The sequence below is a fragment of the Dermochelys coriacea genome, chromosome 5 (assembly GCF_009764565.3).
Source record: "Dermochelys coriacea isolate rDerCor1 chromosome 5, rDerCor1.pri.v4, whole genome shotgun sequence".
NCBI classification, from domain to species: Eukaryota; Metazoa; Chordata; order Testudines; family Dermochelyidae; genus Dermochelys; species Dermochelys coriacea.
The window spans coordinates 118,712,071-118,736,865 of record NC_050072.1 but is presented as its reverse complement, the minus strand read 5'-3'; the positions used below and the strand labels follow the sequence as shown (position 1 = coordinate 118,736,865).

General features: G+C 41.7%; 1 long non-coding RNA gene across 2 annotated transcripts in view; it reads left to right on the top strand.

The window, feature by feature from the left end:
* Nucleotides 1-24,795, top strand: part of LOC119855985 — a 45,212-nt gene that overhangs the window by 13,540 nt on the left and 6,877 nt on the right. The window contains exon 6 of one of the 2 annotated variants that reach the window (XR_005293098.2): nucleotides 19,797-19,914. This is a non-coding gene — a long non-coding RNA (uncharacterized LOC119855985). Of the gene's footprint in view, nucleotides 1-19,796; nucleotides 21,369-24,795 lie in introns of those variants that run through there. The other variant, XR_005293097.1, reaches the window with a different exon arrangement.

The following is a 24,795-nucleotide window of genomic DNA, read 5'->3' as shown; positions in this document are numbered from 1 at the left end:
ACCCTTACATCTTTATAGATGTAGTTGTGAAATCCTCACTTCTGTATTGTTTTGTCATTATAGTTCTCACTTTGCTATTGTTTATTGGCCTGGTTTCTGTCTGGTTCTGTGATTGATTCTGTCTGCTGTATAATTAATTTTTGCTGGGTGTAAACTAATTAAGGTGGTGGGATATAATTGGTTAGCTAATCATGTTACAATATGTTAGGATTGGTTTGTTAAATTTCAGTAGAATGATTGGTTAAGATATAGTTAAGAATATTGCTATATAAATTAGGGGCAAACGGGAAGTAAGTTGGGATTCGAAAATAAGGAAAAAGGAACTTGGATTTAAGCTTGCTGGAAGTTCACCCCGATAAACATCAAATTGTTTGCACCTTTGGACTTCAGGTATCGTTACTCTCTTCATGCGAGAAGGACCAGGGAAGTGGGAGAGTGAAGGAAAAAGCTCTCTAACATCATGTACACAGAATCATCTCTCACTAATTTCCTTAAATTATGTATTTACTCACTATCTGCAAGAGAATTCAGTAGGTAACTTTTTTCTTTTCCCCCGGTGCAGCATTTTTCTATTTTTCCCCTCCCTTGCTGACTGCACACTCAGTTTTGAAACGTTTTATCCACAGGCCAGCATTTGGTAGGAATCAACTTGGCTTGGCAGGCAATGATGCTGAAAATATTGCTAGATATCTGACACTGCCTCACTGATTTAACAAAGCAATGTGTGAAAGTATGTGGACAGTTCATTCTTGTAGTTTAGTGGGGGGGTTTTTTGGTTTGTTTTTAAATCGTCTACCAATAGTTATTACACCGTGGTATTTGAAATACTGGAGTAGGTTGCTGCAATTGGAATGCTAAGTAAACATGTTATATCAAGCACCCGTGGGATAGAATCAAACCTTTTAGACTCAGCACTGTGTATAGGCTGTAGGAGCCCAAAAAAGGAGTTGGTACTCCCGTATGACAAGTCTTTCCCTGGTTACCCTTTGCTTCTGTGGGAATGTAACTTACTACAGCTTATTTTGCCCCTTGGGCAAGTGAGTTCCATTGACTGCAAAGTGAGGGGGAAAAGCTATGGCTCCCCTCACTCCCCATCCTTCTGTGCCACCTATCATCCCTGAGTGCATTTAAGAGTCCAGGAGAGACAGGTGGCGCACTAGCATCTTGTTCTCACACCCTGAAACCTTGTGCTGTGCACAGTTGGGCTGTTGATCAGAATCTGGCTTTGTGTTCCTCAGTGCAGCATCCTGTGAACTCCTTTGTTGTCCAAAAAATTATACACTGTAGGATATCCCTCTTCCCTTTTTATGTAGGAAATTCTCATGAATTAGTCTAAAGTGAACAGAAATGTTTGAATCTAACATAACTCCTTAGTTGTATACCTACGAATAATCTACAGTGAATTGAAACAATACTAATTCTCATTATGAGACAGGATGGTTCTGAGACAGAGCCCATTATGATTTTACCTCAATTTTTAAATGTGGCCTATATCATCAAGGAAAATTCCAAAGTGATATGGTTTCTTTGAAACTCGAGTGCCCCCCAGATCACTCTGGCTAGGTCCTTGAGGTAGTCTGGCCCAATATTCAGTTTGTCTATCACTCATAATCTGATTATGCCACCAAAACTTTAGGCACCTGCTCAATTTCCAGTTGTGTAGCAGCATTTCTTGGTTCACCTGCTTCAGCATTCATTGGTCTTCCATTCTCATAATATGTCCATACCAAGAAAGCTGCTAAAACTGAACTAGTGCTGAAGGAGTCAATTGCTGGGTTCAGCTTCAAATAGCCTCCTTTCTGATCTTTTCCTCCCCGTTGATACAGAGTATCTGATGAACCTGATGAGAACTGAAAATGTCAATCCAGTGGTGTTCAACCTTCCTCAGCATCTGTTGCATGAGACTCTCCCCTGGCACGTGTCCGCCAACAATGGTGGGGTAGTGGTAGGGTCCCTCCCGTGAATGCCATGCAGCTGATCATAGAATGGGCATCTACGGGGCTCTGACCCGGAGTGACCATTTGCATCCTTTGTATTTTGGTAGACTTGCCTGAGCTCCTTAGCTTTCATGCAACACTGCTGTGTGTCCCTGTTGTAGCCTCTCTCCACCATGCCCTGTGCGATTTTTGGCATACATATTTGCATTTCTTCTTTTTGATCGGAGTTTGGCCTGCACAGATTCTTCTCCCCATACAGCAATCAGATCCAGTGTCTCCTGTTCAGTCCATGCTGGAGCTCTTTTGCAATTCTGGGACTGCATGGTCACCTGTGCTGCTGAGCTTGCTATGCTGACCAAACAGGAAATGAAATTTAAAATTTTCCAGGGCTTTTCCTGTCTACCTGGCTAGTGCATCGGAGATGAAAGTTGCTGTCCAGAGCGGATAGCTCCCGGAGGCCAATACCATCAAATTGCATCTGCACTGCCCCAAATTCAACCCAGCAAAGTCTATTTTAGCACTACTCCCCTTGCTGGGGAAGAGTAAAGCTGTCAATTTTAAGAGCCCTTTAGGTTGACGGAACAGGATTGGTTGTGTAGACGCATTTCTTACCAAATTGCGGCTAAATACAACCTAACCTCATAGTGTAGACCAGGGCTAACATCGATTTATGCTTTGCACTTCTATAGCACCTTACAGCTTTGGATTGCAAAATGTCTTGGAAATATGAACAACGTAAGCCCCTGAACACCACTGTGAACAAGTTTTTAGTGTGAGAGACTGAAGCACAAAGAAGCTAACTGACTTGCCCAAAGCCCTATAGCAAGTCAATAGAACCACAGCTAGAGAACACATGACTTGAGTTATGGTACTCTACTTCCACCTCAAAACGACTCTCCAGCAACCAAATGTTATTGTCATCTAAGGGCTCAAAAGCAATTCATTTAAATTTTTTTAGTGTGGCAGTTTCATTTGGAAATAATTATTGCTATTGTTACTTCTAGAGTGGTAGCAGCTAACGACCTCACACAGGAACTAGAACCTGAGTGAACAAAACCACACAAGGTAGGTAGATCTTTAAGGTCAGAAGGCACTAGACTATAATGATCAGCTAATCTGACCTTGTGCATATCCCACTTATTCCCACGTGAAACCCATAACCACTGGTTGAGGTGAAGAAGTCCCTGCTCCAGAGAGCACGCCACCTGGGATTTAGACAATATGCAGCAGGTGAACAGACATATAAACTGGGTAAGGGAGGCCAGGGTGAGTGTAGAGAAAGGTGCCACCAATCTCCTTGTTCTTTTTGTAGAGAAAGATGTAGTTGCATTAGTAATAACGTTCAAACACAGTTTTTAAATTATACCAGATAGTTGCCTGTTTTGTGTTTTTTGTTTTTAAAGTCCATTAAGAAACTGACTCTCTAAAGCAAATTTCAGATGAAAACTTTGCAAATTCTATTGAGTCCGTCTTGCAGGTTCCACCCAATGAATGTATACTGTAGTAATCACTTACTGTATTTCAGTAATGGGGGAACAATTCCATAGGAATAATAGTTTCATCAGATTTACTCAAACATGAAGGGTTTAATTTTCTCACAGCTATTTGTGCTGAGCAGAACTATTCTCTAAACAATCCCCCTGAAGTAAATACTCCTGCTCATGGAGTAAGAGGCTATTCTGAGTTAATAAGAGTGGTAGAATCTGGCCCTAAGCCCATTATCTCCACTAATGCACAAAGGCAGCTAGAATTAAAACAAGGAAGAAAATTCAACATTTAAACTGTTATATGAAAATGAGCTTGCTATAGTCAAGTGAGGAGCAGCTTCTTAACTCAGATAAGTAGAAGGTAGCCATTAGGTTATAAAATAAGAATACTATCAAGGTATAAGCATAGCACCAATTATTCATAGTCACTTGTGAACTTATAAATCTTTACAAGGTCTCCGATAGACTGAGCAAATGTGCATAGAGTTTTCCTTTCTCAATTAAAAGTCACATCAAGTCACACAGATATAAAGCATTCACACCCTCCTAATCTGTATAGAGGAAAAATGAAACCGCAAAAATAAAGACATTGTTCCTTGGAAAATAACCTTTTCAGCTTTCCATTCTGATGTTTCTAAAAGAAACAGAAATGGCTTGTGGAGGTGGCATTCAGAGATCCTGAAACCACCAAAATTAGAATCGAGAGTTCAGAGGCTTATCTAAATCCTTTACAGCAATTCATATGAGTTTGGCTACACCAAACTATCTCTCCCCTTCCTAGTACTTTTCTTTGCTCCTGACCCCATTCCCTATGCAGACCTCCCTGGAGGGGTCTCCTGGGGATTATTAGCTGAATATTGCCGCCGCCCCCCAAGTAATACCACTACCCTAATTCTATGGGATACCAGAGTCTGACACAGTGTGGAGTTTAATCAGGTTCTACACACCCCACAGGAGACCAGAAGATTTAAACACCAAAAATGAGCGGTTGAACTCACTGACTATATACTGTTGTAATACAAAATTATATTGAGTAAGAGCTTATATGAAAGCTTGTAATATTACGAACTTGATGGTCAATATGAGATAGCAATGCAGACTGGGTTATGAATCTACCTGAACTATAATTTCAGCTAGGTCTCCCAAGCCAGGTGTTTACAAACCAATTCCAAGTACCAACCTGTTATCCAGCCAGGAAGAGACAATGGTGGACTATTGGAATTAATGGAAAATCAATGAGACATCCTATTTCACATATACAGAGGGGATTTCCACACACTGACTAAACATGAGTCACCACAGACCAAGGAAAAAAATGGAAAAAGCCTTTAAAAAGAGAAGCTTGTGTCTCAAATTTGCTGTCTAGAAGCTGAGAGACACTCACTTGGCAGGGGCTATCCATGAAACACTCGATTTGCCCAATGGCCAGAGGGGGACTTTGGAAAACTGTTCAAAGACAAAGGGTAATTTGTATTAGCACAGGAATTTTATGTAACTTATAAGTGTTACTCCTTAGGGCATACAGTGCCAAAAAATTAAAAATTCTGCACACATTTTAAAATTGTGCAAATTTTATTTGTCAAATAAAGAGGGAGGCTCCAGCATGGCATTGGGGAGCACTGGCCACTGGCTGCAGAGAGGTGGGAGATCACTGTGAAGCTCCCCACTCCCAGGACACAGATTCAGCAGTGTGGCTGCACCCAACTCTGATGCAACACAGGGATTGGGCTTGCCCCAGAAAAACCCCAGAGCCCTGCCCCTCCAAGCCAGATGCACCAGGTGTGACCAGGGAAGCTCAGCAAGGCAGGATCTAAGTGTGGAGGGATCCAGGTGTGGGGTAAGAGGGTTCTGTGTGGGGCAATCTGGGTGCAGATAGCTCAGTGGGGGATTTAGGTGGGGCAGATCTGCATGCACAGGAGCTTGTTGTGGAGGCTCAGGGGTAAAGGGTAATGGGACTTTGCGAGGGGGGGGGGGTCCAGGTGAAGGTGGTTGGGGCTCAGAGGGGGGAGTCTGAACGCGGGGGTATAGAGCTCAGCAGCAGGGGCTGGATGTGGGGGCTCAATGGGGTTGGGATCCAGGTGCAGCTGGTTGGGGCTTGGTGGGGTGGGGATCTGGGTGCAGGTGACTCATCAGGGTAGTGCAGGGGGAGTGAGGCTTGTCAGGGGTGTTCTGGGTGCAAAGGAGGGGTGAGGCTTTGCAGGAGGGTCTGAGTGTGAGGAGGTCTGGATGCACAGGGGTTGGACAGATGGGGGGGGGGGGAAGCTCCCTGTACAGTAATGCCTTCCCCTGCAGCTGAGGAGCAATGGGTGCAGGAAGTGTGGGTGGGGGTTGCAGAGCTTCCTACAGCTGGGGGAAAAATCTGGGTGTGGGTCTGACCTGGCCCCAGATCCTTTTCAGGGGAAGAGGAAGTCCCGTCCTCCTGCACCCAGCCAGGACTAGCAGCTGAGCCCAGTGCAGGGTATGAGCCACCAGCAAAGTCTTCCCCGGTCCTGACTCCCACTCCATGGTGATTTATTACTCTGCAGGCTGCCTTGGGAACCAAAAACCTACTGCTGGGAAGGGTCGCATGGCCGCTTTTGTGGCTTCCCTTTGCTTCCCCATCAGAAAGTCATTTTTCTGCAGGGAAACAAAGAAATCTGTGGGGGACATAAATTCTGCACAATGAGCAGTGGCACAGAATTCCTCCAGGAGTAAAGTGTAATGTCTGAGGTTGAATCTTTGTTTATATTCTATGTATATTAGATGTTTGCTTTCCCTTATTATTTCTATTGAATGTGTGTTATTTTTTCTGTTAAATAAGCCTTTTTGCTTATTTTTACCCCAAGCAGATCTCTGTAGTGCAAACTGTGTGGGGTGCAACTGTGTGGGGTGCTTATGTCAAAATAAGCTGGTATCTGCAGGACTGGTTTCATGAAAGAGGGGGAGAAGTCCAAGTGGCTGGTAGTTAAGAACTCTGTGTGGATGGACTTAGGGAGACTCAGGACTGGAAGGGCTGTTGGGGTCACCATAAAAGAAGTAAGCTAGCTGCTGGAAGCCAGAGTGAGATCTTGTGCTTGTAGACAGGCTACTGCTGTCAGGGGTCTGTACTGAACCTGCACAGCATAAAGACACCAAAGGTTACAAGGCAGGCTTTGACAGAACCCCTTGCTGGTCTGGGTGATCCCCAAAATGTCACCCCCACATAGGCTAGCTATGTCTCATTTCCCACCCATCTGCTTGGGAATGGGGCAATGGTAGCCCCACCATCCATGTCTCTCCTCACAGCTGCTAGTGGAGTGAAGCGGTCAAATGCCCCAAAATCAGAAAGTGATGAAAGGGAGAAAAACGTAATGATGATGATTTCTAATGGTGAGTGAATGAGGTGTGTCTTGTGTGGGGGAGAGAACCAAGGTGGGCTGGGATGATGGTTATATACTTATGCATGAATTCAGTTTTATTACTCATTCATACAGGACAACCATGCACAAAGTATATCTGGTTTATATATCATTTTTTATCACCATGTAGTGGCCATTAGTAAGGAATTTTGGAATACTTTTATTTTTTTCAAAGCAAATTTAAGAATGATAGGCATAAATTTTTCTTTAATGGTTATTATAGCGTATTATAGAACATGGAATTTAAGCAGATTTAATGCTTTATTATGCAAACTATAGTAGGATATGTAGGTCCCAGCCAAGATGAGGACCCCATTCTGCTTGTATTGAACATGCGCACAGTAAAATACAGTTGTTCTTTAACATCATGCACTATGAGTATTCCCACTGAATGCAATGGGACTACTCACATACTTATATTTAAAGCATTTGGTTAAGTACCTTGCTGAATCAGGACCTTAAATTGTAAGCTCTTCAGGGCAGGAACTGTCTTTTGTTGTGTGTTTATACAGCACATAACACAATGCTGCCTAGATCCCTAATTGGAGCTTCTAGATACTATTGCAATACAAATAATTAATAATATTTGCACATCTCCCATACGCTATCGAATTTATTTTATTTTTTTAACAATGCTGTGTTGAAAAAAGAAAAGGAGTACTTGTGGCACCTTAGAGACTAACTAACAAATTTATTTGAGCATAAGCTTTCGTGAGCTAAGAGAGCTAATAATATGTCTTGCCAATTTTCACTCAAAGTGGGGCTTGGGAAGATCACCAAGGAAAGAACCATTCTGAGGTCTTTGAGCTGGAACCCTTCCCACCCAGATTCTCAAGTTCGGGAGACAGATGTACCCAGCAATTTCAAGGCTGTGGGTGCATTTATTGGTGTCCCATATCCCATTATCTAAGGCTCTTTAACTGCTCCAATTTCTGAATAGTCTTGGGACTGAATGAACTGAGGATTAGGACATGCATACTGGACTGCAAGAGCAAGCATGAATTGAAGCACCCTTGTCAATGCCCAAACTCTTTACATGAGGAATGGAATTTGGCCTCAATTTTATCCCCAACGATGAGCTGCGAAGGAGGAAGGATTCCCTTTCCAGGAATGAGGCGTTTTCATGGCCAGATGTCCAGTGTGGAATACGGCATTGGGAAAGCTTGCTGGTAGTAACATCACTGGGGATGCTAATACTAACTTTTTAATAAAGTTTGGTTGCTAAAGCTGTGGCCATAGTCATTGGTGTGTTATCTTGTTTCTTCAATCTGTATTAATGCTAATAGTGGAAAAATTGCCCATATGATTACTTGGGTCTTCAGCTGGAGTTTTAGATGACAATTTCAGGAATAAAGGTATGAAACTTGGAGTGTGGTGTTACTTGTGACATGCACAGTGAAATCCTGGTTCCACTGATATCAGTTGCAAAACTCCCATTTACTTAAATGGGGCCATGACTTCACTCCTTTTATCAACCTCTATATCAGCAAGACTGGTATACAGTGTCACTGTGTGTGTGTGTGTGTGTGTGTGTGTGTGTGTATATATATATATATATAGCATACAGTGTTCCCGATAATGTCACAGCTAACCTGGTGGCTGAACTTTGACTTTGTCCTCACCCATAACTATTTCACATTTGGGGACAATGTATACCTTCAAGTCAGCGACACTGCGATGGGTACCCGCATGGCCCCACAGTATGCCAACATTTTTATGGCTGACTTAGAACAACGCTTCCTCAGCTCTCGTCTCCTAATGCCCGTACTCTACTTGCGCTACATTGATGACATCTTCAATCACCTAGACCCATGGAAAAGAAGGCCTTGAGGAATTCCACCATGATTTCAACAATTTCCATCCCACCATCAACCTCAGCCTGGACCAGTCCACACAAGAGATCCACTTCCTGGACACTACGGTGCTAATAAGCGATGGTCACATAAACACCACCCTATATCGGAAACCTACTGACCGCTATTCCTACCTACATGCCTCTAGCTTTCATCCAGATCATACCACACGATCCATTGTCTACAGCCAAGCTCTACGATATAACCGCATTTGCTCCAACCCCTCAGACAGAGACAAACACCTACAAGATCTCTATCATGCATTCCTACAACTACAACACCCACCTGCTGAAGTGAAGAAACAGATTGACAGAGCCAGAAGAGTACCCAGAAGTCACCTACTACAGGACAGGCCCAACAAAGAAAAGAACAGAACGCCACTAGCCATCACCTTCAGCCCCCAACTAAAACTAAAACCTCTCCAACGCATCATCAAGGATCTACAACCTATCCTGAAGGACGACCCATCACTCTCACAGATCTTGGGAGACAGACCATCCTTGCTTACAGACAGCCCCCCAATCTGAAGCAAATACTCACCAGCAACCACACACCACACAACAGAACCACTAACCCAGGAACCTATCCTTGCAACAAAGCCCGTTGCCAACTCTGTCCACATATCTATTCAGGGGACACCATCATAGGGCCTACTCACATCAGCCACACTATCAGAGGCTCGTTCACCTGCGCATCTACCAATGTGATATATGCCATCATGTGCCAGCAATGCCCCTCTGCCATGTACATTGGCCAAACTGGACAGTCTCTACGTAAAAGAATGAATGGACACAAATCAGACGTCAAGAATTATAACATTCAAAAACCAGTTGGAGAACACTTCAATCTCTCTAGTCACTCGATTACAGACCTAAGAGTGGCTATCCTTCAACAAAAAAGCTTCAAAAACAGACTCCAACGAGAGACTGCTGAATTGGAATTAATTTGCAAACTGGATACAATTAATTTAGGCTTGAATAGAGACTGGGAATGGATGAGTCATTACACGAAGTAAAACTATTTCCCCATGGTATTTCTCCCTCCCACCCCACCCCCCACTGTTCCTCTGATATTCTTGTTAACTGCTGGAATTAGCCTACCTGCTTGTCACCATGAAAGGTTTTCCTCCTTTCCCCCCCTGCTGTGGGTGATGGCTTATCTTAAGTGATCACTCTCCTTACAGTGTGTATGATAAACCCATTGTTTCATGTTCTCTGTGTGTGTGTATATAAATCTCTCCTCTGTTTTTTCCACCAAATGCATCCGATGAAGTGAGCTGTAGCTCACGAAAGCTTATGCTTTAATAAATTTGTTAGTCTCTAAGGTGCCACAAGTACTCCTTTTCTTTTTGCGAATACAGACTAACACGGCTGCTACTCTGAAAAGTGTCACCTAGTGTGTAAGAAGAAGGAAAGAGGAAAGGGTGCAATTTAAGTACTCTGTCTATAATTGGATGGCAGAAGTCAGGAAAGTGTTGCTGCCATGACGTTCTCTTCTAGACCTGTGCAAATAACTGAGTTTTTTGGTTCAGTGGCCAAACTGGAAAAAAATTAGAACATAAGAACAGCCAGACCAAAGCAATAACTGGTGAAGAGAACTCATGCAGTTAGTGTGATTGCCAATGATAGCAAGAAAATTAATGGAGAGAATAATGAATTGAGAATCATCTTATGATGAGTGCAGTCTACAACTCCATGCTGTTGGGGTTTGAAATGCTTTTGTAGCCAAGTGAAAATCCAATACTGTGGTTTTAGAAGGATGCTTTTTAAAACAAAGTAAAGTAATCAAAATGTGAAGAGAGATGAATGATTTTGCTTGCATGAAAATAGAAATGTAAATTACTCGTCTCTACCTCATAGTTGACGACTACGTGGGATTATAAATGTTTTTGGCTTATTTAGGATCCAAGTTGTAGGAGGCTGTTTTTTTCAGAATGGAATCACAGGTTATTCTCTTTCTCGAGTATTTTAGACTGAAACATGTAGTTATTGAATGTGAACAGTGTGTTTGACTCAGTGCTGGATTTTAATAAAGATTTCAGAAATAAATGATTTTGAACTCACTGTTTAATGGTAAGCAGACAATTACTAAGGATAGAGTGTCACAATATGAAGGAACGTCAAGTAAAGAGTGTTGTCACTTACATTTGCTTCAAAGCACTGAGGTATGGTATTCTTGCCATTGTCACCAGGCAATGCACATCTTGAAGTCAGACAAAGAAAAATGCCATAAACTTACTTCAGGATGATCCTATATGGATTTTGGTTATAAAATTTGATGGCCAATTATACTGTGTGTTAACGCAGTGTTATATGCAAAGTGGGTGGAATGGTGATTGAAATCTAAGTGATTGGTCAAATAAATGACATCTGCATTGTTGGTGAGGGGAGATTATTTAGTGGTTGTGTTGTGAGAGAATTGGATTTGATATAACTCACAGCCATCTTGTGCACTTACCCTCCCTCCACCCAACCCCCGACCTCCCCCCTCTCCCCAGGAGCTGGAAGCAAGGACGCCACATAGCAAGAAAGAATCTGGCCTTGCTTAGGCCAACCGTTGTAGCTGCAGTGTTACTGACAAGGATAGCTAACCTTGAGTCTGTGTGATTCTAAGGTGTGGTTTTTTTTTTTTTTTTTTTTTTTTGTTTTGTTTTTGGCTGAGGAGTTGTTTTGCTGATAAGTAAAGTTTACGAATTATTTTCTGCTGCTAGGGAAACAGCCACTACTAGGGGTTATGAGTTGTTGCTTTATTTTAATTTATCTATAAGAGTTTAGATAGACTTTTACTTTGGAGAAGTTCAAGAGATTTTCTATGAGCCAAGTGATGGACACCTAATTCCCCAGTGGCTAGGAGAAAAGCTGGCCACAAAAATCCTGCTGCTGTCCCTCAGTGTCACCTCAGATTTTAGTTAACTATTTCTGTGTACTCTGAGATTGTTGCTGTTCTAGATGTGTGCTTTGTACTCAAGAAAAACAGATTTTTTTGAGTGGAATCACTCATGTGTATCAACCATTTATCAGATAGAGGTGCTGTCTCCCCTCCCCCAGCCTGATTTATTTCCTGACACTGCCTGGAAAACAGAGAATAGTTACCATAGCTTTGGTTCAGATAACCCCAGGTAACAGTTGTGGTGCTGTCATCCTGATTTCAGTATTCCCCTCGCCATCCCCTATAGAAATAAAGAGGGCACCTCAAGGAGCAGCCTATGAAAGGCCGTTGTTCACTCCAGGAGCACAGTAACAGTAGTATCATCAACTATTGATTCTCAAGGCTTTTTGGTTTTATGGTAGGGTTTATAGGTAAGCATAATTCCTCTCTACACAAAGACTCCCTGCTGCACAACTGTTCTGCTTGCAACATGCTCCCCTTGTCCTGGCAGGGTCACTGCAGGGCTTAACTGGTGCAGATGGTTTCTGGTGGCCGCTCCATTTCATGGAATGTCCGATGTAAAATGTAAATAGCCTGTGGCGTTCACTGTAGAAGGAAGTTAAGGGGGAGGGGGGAAATCAGAATTGACAATAGGCAAAAATCATTTCACTAGCAACCTCCTCCCCCAACTGGAGCACTACCTATAGCCATAAAACTATTGTGATTCAGAAGAGCTGCCATGTAAAAGTCAACATTTACCAACAGATGCCATACTGCTATCACATTTATTCCTTAATTTCAGTATAGGAAAAAATGTGATATCAAGATTAGTTCTGTATGATAACTATGTTGGCAAAAGCTGACTTTGTGATGGCATGTTCTATATTACTGCATAATATATTGATGATCACCTGTATTGATCTCTACTTTTGTCTGTTTATGTGTTGTCTGACTACTGAGATATACAGGGAAATACAATTTTATTCTATGTACTTACCTGGCTAGCAAAACTGAAACCAGAATGAATAAATGATGGGTTCTGTGTACTGATAAATATTGCAATTGCATTTGGTGCCTGTCAGACAAGATTATAGCTTATGCTTTATTAGAATAGAACCATTCAAACTTTAAAATTTATGGTTACAGGATTAGTCAGTGTAATACCACATGTACAGTATGAGTCAACAGTGTTTGCAATAGAAATTTTAAAATAACCAGGGATGAAGAAGACATAGTTACCCATTCTATGCATATGCCTTCATAATCACATGTGGTGCTCTATATAATAAAGGCAGCAGATGTGAGTTGGCTTCTGAGGTTTTCTCTCAATTTAGCAATTTGCACATGGGCTTATACAGATTCTGAAAATATGTCTATGTACAACAGGGAAACAGAGTTGCCATCAGCAAAATTAACCCTCTTTTATATAATAAAAAATAGTCCATAAAAATTCCAAGGAAATACCTAAACCTTTCCATAACATTCCCCGTATGCCTAAATAATTATTAGTAACAAATTGACACCAGCCTACCCTTAGGGTCAAGAAAATTCAGGCCTGAGTGAGTGTACCTTTCTATGCACTTATGGCAACAGTTTCCCTTACTTCTGATCCTGGGTTGGAGACTCCTTGTTGTTTGACAATTTCATTCTCTCTAGCTCCCATTAAAACCCCAGAACCCTCTCCCCAGATCCCTGTGACATGTCTGACAGACCCTTCTAGAACCTTCGCCAAAGTCCTACTTTCTGTAGGACCAATGTAACTATTCAGTTTTTTCCTGTTACTTTGAAATATGACCTGTGTTTAGTATTGATTAAAGTGCCTCGTCACTTCAGACTTGTAGGTAGCAACAGAACCTGAACAGCTTGTACAGTGGCAGTAAAGGTTTTGTCAAACCAAGCCTTCTCCAGGATGACTTGGTCATGGCCTTGATGGATCACTTCTAGGGCTGAGATGGTAGCTCAATCTCCATAGCTATACAGTCAGTTGCCTATCTCAGTCTAACAAAGAAGCCATTGCTAACAGTAGAATTTCTGACACAAAATCCTGACTAGAACTGGGTGAATAATGAATTTTTCAGTTCTCTGGCAACTCTGAAATATCAAAAAGGTTGGTTTCAGGCAAAAAAAAATGGAAGCTTATTTATGTATTTATTTATTTATGGCTAATCAAAAAGTTGGAAAAAATGTTGAGTTGGGTCAAAGCAACATGTTTGATTTTGACCCAATGCAAAATTCTTCTTTTAGGTTTTGGTCACTTTTAATAAGAGCAAAGGAGGACTAGATTGACAAAATGGCCAGCTGAGATGCAAAGTCACCTTATAACTTTTTTAATCCAGTGCACATTCACCTGGGATGTGGGAGACTTGGGCTCAGTTTCCTCCCGTTGCCTAATGTGGAGAAGATATTTGAGTCTCCTGCAGCATGGGGGTGGGGGTCATCAGAGCCACTGGGCTATTTGGATGTGGGACCTTTATCAATCTCTCTTCTTTATGCTATTCCGCTTCTTTATAAAGAATTAAACAGTTATTGTGGCAGGGACTGGAACATGGGGGTCAGCAACAGTATAGCTAAGGGCACTAACCCCCCAGGCCGCAGAGTCATTCTTGTTTCATGGCCCACTCGGTTCATTGTCTTTCATAGTGAAACTACAATTCCTTCATAATGACATTGGATAGTCATTAGGCCAGGACAGAGAGGGAGAACTGCACTCTAGGTGTTAAGAGCCCTCACCTAGGATGTGGGAGATTCAAGTCCCTACTCCAACTGCACATTAATTATTTATAAACAGTGGAACAGCTTCAAATTCCTTCTCTTGAGATGAAGGGGGAGGGAAGGAGGCACTGTTTGATGGTGGGGGGGGGGGATGCTCCCACCCCGCCCCTAACAACGTAGCATTAGACCGAGATTACCAATTCGTTTCACATAAACCAGCAAACAGCCCCCAGTTGTAAGAATTTTTATTTACTGCTATTGCAGGGCAGATTTGCACCAGCGACCTAAACCTCCACTGACTCTCCACAGCAAGCTCCTTATTTACCTCATGGCCTCTGGAACGATCTGTAGGTGCTGCCTGCAGGAGCAGGACAAACACACTCCTGCACCTGCTCTGTCTTGCCCTTGTTGAAGCCGCTCAGCAATGCACCACAGGCTACTAGCTGATTCCTTGTGGCAGGTGGGAGAACTGCTTGGGGTGCTCTTTTTGCTGGGCAAGGAGCACCCCAAGGACCTAGCAAGGGAAACAGGATAGGCAAACTGTTGACTCTGTGCAGGCCCAGGCAGAGAAATGTTTACTGTAGGATTGCTTTCCTCTCAACACATAAGCACTCATCCCTGCTCTGGGAAATTGGTCCCAGCTGTTGAGTTTGAGATCCTCCTGTTTGCATGGAGAGAAAAAAATCCCATGCTGGTATGAGGAGCTGCATGTAAAGAGTGTTCTTGGGTGGTGGGTTGGAGGGGAACAAAAATGATTTTAGTAGCAGGGGAATGGGAGGACAGGGGACTTGATTGCAGACAGAGGACTGCAGGGGCCGGGAAGCTGAGGATAGAGATGGGGCAAAAGCTGGATGGATGAAGGGACTGCTGAGACTGTAAGAGTATGGGAAAGAGGGTGAGAGAGACAGGCTCCAGTAAGGGCTGAGGGCAAGAAGAAAAAAGAGTAAAGAAAACATGGGAAGGAAGGTCTTGCGGAGAAGTGGTGGATGCAGGAAGCCAGAGGGAAAGGGTTCTGGAATGAGGATGGGAGAATAAACAGCGAGGAGATGGGGTGCTGGGAGAAATACATAATGTTACAGGTAAGGGTTAAGGAAAGATGTGGAGGAGAAGGAATTAGTAAAAAGAGAGAGGATACAAAAATGGGTAGCGGCAAAGAGTCCTGTGGCACCTTATAGACAGGACTCTTTGCCGCTTTCACAGATCCAGACTAACACGGCTACCCCTCTGATACTTGACAAAAATGGGAAGAGAGATTAAGAGGAGCAAGCGGAAAGATAAAGCTGTCACCAGGAAAGGAGCGGAAGCAGTGTCTGTACAAAGAGTTAGTGTGAGACAAGCTGCTGTAGAGTCAAACCTTGGCTTGCTTGCAGACACCAAATCACCATGTAGTTGAGCTGCCTGTGTATAATGCTATTTGAGTAGGACTGGTAAATCAACAAAAAACTAATTTTGCCAGGTTGTTTTCATTTCATTTCAAAGTGCTGGACGCAGACTCTATTTTTATTTTTATTTTTAAAACTTTTAAAGAATATTTTTTAACTTTGTATCAAAATTGCAATTTTTTTTGCTGAAAACCTCTGTTTGCTAAACACAAATTAAATACAATTTTTTTGGATTAAAAAATGAACATAAAGGTATGGGGAAAAAACAAACAAAGACTGACATTTTTGTTACTCTTTTGGAGGGGCTGGAGAGCCAGTTTCTGATAAGTCTTTGGAAAAACTTCAACCATCTCTGTATGTGAGAATATTTGCAAACCACAATCTGGAAAACATCCTTGTGATAAGTTTACTTTGAGCTATGCTTATTTTAAAAAGGCGGACTTTCCTGGTAATTCTGCCAAGTGAATGCTGTTATCTTTAGCATAACACTGTAGCATGTTGGGTAAAATTATCAAATGGGAGTTATCTCCCATTTTGATTATAAATCTTTGAAAACTTTAAAAAATATTTCTGAAATCTTTTTCCAGCATGTGTGGGCTGATTTGCAGTGTTTGTTTTTCTTTTTTAAGAGAAAAGAGCTCTCTGTGTGGAAGAAAAATCTAGTAGAGATGCCTTTTCTGCTATGTTTTAAAGACTGTTTTTTTTGGTGCTGGTTACTTTAAAAACATTTTTAGTTTTTGTTGTTGTTTTTTCCCTTTCCTAGTGAGGTTTCTTGTACCCTTCCTATGGAACCTTTTTCTATCTTTGTCTGGTTACATCAACCAGTTTTTCACTGACATCCAAGAGGTTTTCAACTTTTTACTTTTCTTATTACAAAGGTGTTACCTTTGTTATCACCTCTGTGTTCTTGGGGAACCAGGGCGCAGTACCCAGCCTGTCTGACTCAAAAAACACCTTCCCATCCACCCCCGCCTCTGCTTGAACCAAAACTGATCAGAAGAAAGACTTACAAAAAGGAATGAAAAGGCTGTGGGAGACACACCTAAACCCCTTGGACAAGGGTGACAGGATTAAGGAAACTCCCCTAGCCTCGTTTGCATCAAAGATGGGATAGGAAGGCATCTCCATTAGCATGCAGAATGGAGAACAAAGATTCCAAGGCAAGAATGCATGGAACTCTGGGACCAGAAAAACAGGGAAGCACTGCATGATGGGGGATCTCTGCTCCAGATGTTATTGAACCCATGCCTGCATACACCCAGCTCAGTGGTTATCAGACCAATTCTAGTAATAAATTCTTTATCGGTATCCAAAATAGTGACGCTCCCTAATTGCATTGTGAGCTCCCTCCAAGGAACACCACCCATAAGCAGGAATGATCAATTTCTATTGTCTAGCCTGAACAAAACAACTTTGGTATACTCCCTTGAGCCATAAACAAATCTAGTGTTCTCCATTGAACCATTGTTGTTTCCCTACAAAAACCCCTACCCATGCTCAGGTAGATGTTCAGATGCCTGGATCCAAAATCTGAATCAGTTCCATTGGGACTTCATCTTTTCCTGACTGATCATGCTGGGAGCTCTGCCTGTCTCCAGCATGCCAGACCCCCAGCTACCACCACCACTGGGACCCCTGATCGATTCAAGCTTCACTGAGTGGTGAGAACCCAGCTCTCTCTCTTTCTCTAGGAATAGCCTTCTGACCCAGACTTGTGTGATCAGTTATAGTTTTCTAAACCTGACTTTTTTATAATCAAATTTTAAGTTAGATTTAATATTATAACTGTTTTGTTTGTTTGGTTCCCCTATGGTTAATACCAGGCAATAAACTTTCATGGTTAAGCTGGTTGCTTCTCTCCCCCCTTCCCCCCCCATTGGTGTTTCTTGGCTTCCTCATTCGCTCTCCAGCAATGTTCCTTGTACCTAAGCTAAAGATCCCTGCAGCATCCAAAAATCCTGTGGGGTTTGCTCATCAAGTGAGTTATTACCAGAATAATTGTAACATGAAAGTGGGGATAGGGACGTGCTGAACCTGTGGCATAGGAGGGTGGCAGCTTGGAAGTGCTGCTCGACCCAGCCTGCTGAGTCCAGGGACATATAAGGGGTCAGCTTGGGAGTGCTGATTAACCTGGTCCTCTCAGATGCGCTCTGTTAATGTGTGTGTTCGTCTGATTCTGGGGCTGGAAGAACCCAGCCCTGGGGAACCTAGGTCCAGCAGGATAACTCCACTGAGAGGGAACTTGCAGCAGGGAGAAGTAGAGTTTGGTATGAGAACACAAGTGACATAAGCAGTACATTGATAGAATTACAGAACCCACCCCAGAAGAGTAACCCTAATAAATGAGCATACCTCAAAATAACAGGCAAATGTGGTAACAAAGGTTCTGCTTATAGGAGCAACTGTTCATTCACAATCCCTTTCTTTGATGTACCATTTGCCTGTGTGCTCAGTTGTTCTGAGATGGCAGGTTCTGCTGACATGATTTTTTTTGGATTCACACTTAAAACAAGTGGAATATCTTTACCCTTAATTTTTTTTTTTAAATTGAAACTTAAAACTGAAGCTGGTGGGACAAGGAGAAGTGGGAAATAAGTAGGAATTTCTAAGGCGGACAGCATAAAAAGAGTGAGCCAAATTCTGCCCTTGAAAATACATGCACAACACCCATTGGCCAGCTGTGATGAGAACTGAAACCTTAAATCAATAAAATGCTTGCCATATATTGCAGGGTAGAATTTTGCCTACTTAGATTGTAAATTCCTTGGGAGTAGGGACCATCTTGTCCTTATTTACCACGTCTTGCACAGTACATCTATGGAGCTGATTGTAAAAATGTGGGTTGTAGGGAATACCCATTTCCTTTCTCTCACATCTTTTTCCCTTTTCAGCAAATGTATAAATGATCTATTCTTTACATGAGATGATGTGAGGTGGAAGCTGGGGGAGGTCACTCCTGTGGTCGGTAGAGACTTTTGATAATTGAAAAAAGTGCCAGCGTCAGAAAAGCTCAACCAATCAGACTGCAGTTTTGAAAATCAAGTTGCAATAAGAGGCAACTATGTGTGAAAATGCTCACTATTGCATATTGATAACACATCCTCTTGCTCACTAACATACATGATCTTTCCTACTGTTTGCAGCAGCTTCATTCTTCTCTTCCTTTGAGTAAATAATAGGCTTTTTGAGGCTGATTAAAATGAATAGCAAGTGCAGGCTCACATGTGAAAACACTTCAAGGTTTCGCAAAAAGAAAAGGAGTACTTGTGGCACCTTAGACTAACAAATTTATTAGAGCATAAGCTTTCGTGAGCTACAGCTCACTTCATCGGATGCATTTGGTGGAAAAAACAGAGGAGAGATTTATATACACACACACACAGAGAACATGAAACAATGGGTTTATCATACACACTGTAAGAAGAGTGATCACTTAAGATAAGCCATCACCTGATGGCTTATCTTAAGTGATCACTCTTCTTACAGTGTGTATGATAAACCCATTGTTTCATGTTCTCTGTGTGTGTGTGTATATAAATCTCTCCTCTGTTTTTTCCACCAAATGCATCCGATGAAGTGAGCTGTAGCTCACGAAAGCTTATGCTCTAATAAATTTGTTAGTCTTTAAGGTGCCACAAGTACTCCTTTTCTTTTTGCGAATACAGACTAACACGGCTGCTACTCTGAAACTTCAAGGTTTGGCTCACTGAATGAATAAAATTCAATCCCAGAAGTTTGGTCTATAGGCACTTGGGAGCTATTGATCTCATTCAGGTGAGCAGGGAGGTTTGAGTTTGGCAAGCTCAGACTTCTAAGTCAACATTGAGTCTCAGCCAGCCAGCCTGCCTGCCTCTCCTTCTAAGATATGTTCTTTCTTCTTTTTCTTTGTACTAGATTGCTCAAGAAACACCTTGGGGCCTGTACAATAACTAGTGGGAGGCAGGATTAGAAAGAGAAACCCTCTGATTTTCCATTCAAGACAACCCCAAAATAGGAATATTAATGAGAATGTTAAGGAGTTGACTGAGTTATTCTAACTGTAATATTAGCTTTAAGACTATCTAAGATGTTAAAAGGGTTTCTGAAAGAATGTTATACCTCTGAGTTGACAAATAACAATGGACACTATGAGAAATACAAGAAATGTTAAAACTGTGCAATTTAAACTCCTATTTTGCAGATGGAGTAATTGTAGTGGCACAACCTTTGAGAAGAGTCATTATTGGGACAGTTCTGAGAGTGGATGCCAGAGCTGCCAGCATTTTTGAAATACAGATAAGCAAGCAAGCAAGCAACTGGTGTGTTTTTTTTGTTTGTTTGTTTGTTTGTTTGTTTTTTAAAAAGCCTGATGATAACTTCACGTCTTCTAAACAAACTGGAAGACAGATGGCTCTGGGTCCTGGAACATGTGTTTAAAAATAAAGGAATGGGAGTTTGTAGGCAAAAACAACATCCTGCTATTTCAAAGAAAAAGCTAAACACTCTTGGTTGAACTCTGGAATAGGGAACAACTTTTGATGAACAGAAAAGAACATGTGGGATAGCAACACAGAAAAACCTTGGTGATAAAAGGGACTCCTCATGAATGACCAGAGTTATGGATGTGAGGGTGTGAAAAGATCGCAAGTTCTACATAATGTGCAAATGTTGTCCCATCATCAGCGGGGCAAACCTACTTTTCAAAGATCATTTCTCAGGAGGTGAAATGGAGAACTTGCATTCTAAAACAGGGTAAGACGCTTTAAATACAAGCAAGCCCTTTTTAGTAATTAGGGGTATAGTTTATACATCTTTTTGAGTCTGGTCTAGTCTGAGACCTAAACCTGTGTCTCTAGCAGGCCTCATTCTCCTGTGTTGGAGAAAATCCTCTAGGTATAATCCTTTCATCTATCAAGAACTGTGAAATCTTAGTCCTATTGAAGCCAGTGGCAATAATCCCACTGACTTCAGTGGGACCTGGATTTGGGCTGGTAAATGTATCTGGCTCCATACACTGTTGTTGGAAGGATGTTATCCTGAATGACTACAGGATAATACAATTCATTTCATGCTATACAACCAACGTGATCACCTTAGCCTTCATAAAACATTGTGCCCTCTCTCTATGTACTGCTTTGTGCTAAATTCTTGGGTTTTCCCCCTGTCTTTTTAACAATGGGTGTTCTCCACTGCCAGCCAATATTTTGATCTAACAGTGATATTTGTGATTGAACAGTGAGTAGAGTGATGTCTTGGAATCTGTGCATAGATGCTTATTGGAGTATTGATTTCTTCATTACCAGGCAAAGGAAAATGGCTTTTTTCATGTACTGCAAACCAGCAGAACAACTTATGTTCCAATGCATAATTATTCATAAACTGAAGTGTTCAAATCACCGGTAATATTTATACAACGGGTAAAATTCATATCAGACAAGCTACACTTATTTTGTCACAATATTGTAAGATGAGAATGTATAAGATCAGTGGGATGTATTTAGAAAGATTTGGCAGCCTTTTCCTGAGTTGCACTCTGAGATGTAAACTGAATTGGGGATCGCTTTCCAATAAGTGATTAAGTTATTTGACTAAATATTATATGTGCAAGTAAATGCAATGTGGAGATTAGTGTTTTTTTATCACAACTGTTTACTAGATATGATTTTTATTGTTTTTTACTTCACTTTTGTTTCACATATTCTTCAATGATTACTTGGGGCGGAGGAGTGTTGTTAGACACTTGCACATTTTAAGTACAAAAGGAAGAAAGCAAAATAATCATCAAATATGTTCCTAACCAAATACATCCTTTCAGTAATTTGACTTACAGGGAATGGGGAGTAAAACATCACAAAGCACTCTCTTCAATAATTCGTGAGTATTTTAAACATGATCTACCACATTGTGCTTCTCAATAGGCTGAAAATGCACTCACACTTAAACACATGGCCTTTTACCAGGCCCGACTACTTATTGGAGTGTCTTGTTTAGGCACACACTAGATCTTGTGTTTGCAACTCCTTACCTGTTGAAAATGTTCAGGTTGGCATGAATGCATTTATTCTCCCAACTGCATTCACAATTACCCATTTTCTGCTATATGTCAGCTGCATTTCTTTGAAAATTTAGCCCCCTCTGTCTGGAGAATATATCCTTTTAGAATATTGATTTAGTCAGTGCCTGGGACTCTTTAACAATGAGAGCATTATGCACTTACTGAGGGAGAGAATTAAGTCTAATGTATTGAAAGCTTAATTGCCAGTTACAAAAATTCTCTCTTGTCATCCAAACGTTAGGGGGCTAATTGTCAGCTTGTGTAAATTGGGGTAAGTCTATTGATTTCAACCCAGCTATGCCAATTTACACAAGCTGAGGACCTGGTCTTTAAGGGCCAATTTATAGCTGGCTTCACACTGGTGCTCTTGAGGAGGTAGAGGGTATTATTGGAAGAGCCCTCCCCTACCTTCTCAGCAAACCTGCTCTGGAGGCAGCCATCATAGGTTAGGAGGACTGACTAATGGCAAAGATAATCTAGTGCTGCCCACTGTACTAATTGGCACCTGAAGGCAAATATCGGAGCTGAGGAAGGATGGGTTTTCCAAGCCTCTGCTCACAGCCAAGTGCTAGCAGCTACGCACAGTGGGACAGATGAGCTAAACCAGGTTACATCTTTCCTATATATTTAGCAAGACATTCTGTTGCTGATTATGGTCAAGAGGCACCCCTATGGGCATTGACTTCCACAGGCTTCATGCCTCCCCGCACTGCTGCCGAGGTGCACGTGATGTTCCCTTCCTAAACTGCTCTCATACATAATTTATCCATAAATTGGAAGTATGAATAAACTATACCAGTTAGACCTGAGTATTGTGTGTGTGTGTGTGTGTGTGTGTGTGTGTGTGACAGTCTAAACTGTAAGAAATATAACAGACTCTGAGTTCTCTCTATCCAATATAAATCTGAGGGAAGAGTACTTGATTCCACTGCTATTTTACTTTTTCTCATTTGTATTTATTTTTATCACTTTTTCCGCTTTGGTTTGAAAACAAGGCCATTTGAATTCAGGTTGATCCATCTTCTCTGACAGCTTGCTAGTTATGGCTGTGTCCAGTTCTATAGAGCTCTTGATCTATGCAGTTTTGTTTTCTTGTGAAGCGCACACATTCATGATTTGAATACAGCATTAGCAAGAATACACTGGGCTGAGCAACCTGAAAGAGTCTGAAGTAGTGACTTAAGCTTTTGTACTGTATTAATAATAACAGTGACTTTGTCCAGCATGAGGATTTTGAAAACTGGAAAATGTCACAAATGACAGCAGAGGTATTGTGCTTTAAGTGGAAATTACCTGTTGACAATATAAAGACTCTGGGGGAAAATTAATTTATCAAATTTTAATTATTTTATTAATCTGATTTGACAGCTTTTTAGATATAGGCTACAGCACCGATCGGCAAATTGGCTAGTGTTCCATATTTCAGTGTGTACTGAGTATTTATTTATAACTTTTTAATATCTTATACATAGCAATGGTAGGTGCATTGAACAGACAAATACATGCTCTGAAAATGTACCAGAGCACCATGTGAAGGGAAGATGCATGCCAAAATATCTCATGGGGAAACCAGAATTAATTAAATGTGCATCTTCACCCTGGAATAAAACATCAGTGCAAATTTCTGAAAGATTTCAAGCAACCACTGTGCACTGAGTATTATTGTATGGACCTAATAACGAGAATCCAAGGCAATTGAAGTCTCATTTCATTACCTTGGAGTTGTTCTGAATGAGTATAGTTGACCTCCACTGTTCACTTTTGTTTTTTGTTTTTTTAGTTAAAGTCCAGGTTCCCCAAAAGTTGGAAAAGACTGCCAACTGGCAGCTAAGGAACATAATCTAGTGGTCTTTATGTTCAGCACTAGATTAGAGGAATCTAGTGCTGAACGGCATCTAGAGGAAAGCTGCCCTCTGGATATGGGAGCTGGACTACCAGTAATGACCTCCTTTGGGATGGTTCTGAAGTTAGCTTGCATCAGGTAGCTTGCAGTGAGACCAGTTCTTCCTATAGTGGCCTTTTTGTTGTTGACTGCTCCTTGTTGCATTTTTCTCTTCCAGAGGGAAAACCTACCTGTTACGTTTTCTCTTTCTTATTGATGAGGAGATGTTATAGGGGTGGGGAATGAGACTGAGCCATCTTGTTTTGGGCAAGGCTGGTCAGCAACAGAGAATGTTTTTTGTTTTGTTTTGTTTTTTCTCTCATATGAGGGAGCTGATCATCAAGCTTTGGATCTCTGCATCTTAGAACTGCAGAATTCAAAGATACTGAGACAACTAGGTTTTGCTCTGCTAGTACTTCCTTTAAATCTGCAGTTTAATGGTTTCACTATAACTAGGCTCTTCTAACAGTGCTCTCCATCATGCACAAATGACTCGTGTCCAAAACATGCTGAGATTGCCTTTGGCAGGATTTTCTAATGCTTCACATTCAGCTGCTCACAACCAATCTTACTTCTGTGCACCCCAAAACCCTATGTGTCTCTACATACAGGAGGGTGGGTGGGTGTGAATTGGTGCGATAGTTTGTATGGTGTTTCTGAGAAGGATTGGTTCCAAGTGGCTGATCACACTCACTTCAGCTGAACACTCGAAGGCTAGGGGAAATAAATAGGTTCATGACCTTTTTAGATGACAGATGGTAACTGTCCTGGCTACATGAAAACGTGTATTTTTTTAGACTGTGTATTTCTTGATATTTGCCACCTTTTGAAAGAAATACATGTGCAGGTGAATGAGCCTCTGATAGTGTGGCTGATGTGATTAGGCCCTATGATGGTATCCCCTGAATAGATATGTGGACAGAGTTGGCAACGGGCTTTGTTGCAAGGATAGGTTCCTGGGTTGGTGGTTCTGTTGTGTGGTGTGTGGTTGCTGGTGAGTATTTGCTTCAGATTGGGGGGCTGTCTGTAAGCAAGGACTGGTCTGTCTCCCAAGATCTGAGAGAGCGATGGGTCGTCCTTCAGGATAGGTTGTAGATCCTTGATGATGCTTTGGAGAGGTTTTAGTTGGGGTCTGAAGGTGATGGCTAGTGGCGTTCTGTTCTTTTCTTTGTTGGGCCTGTCCTGTAGTAGGTGACTTCTGGGTACTCTTCTGGCTCTGTCAATCTGTTTCTTCACTTCAGCAGGTGGGTATTGTAGTTGTAG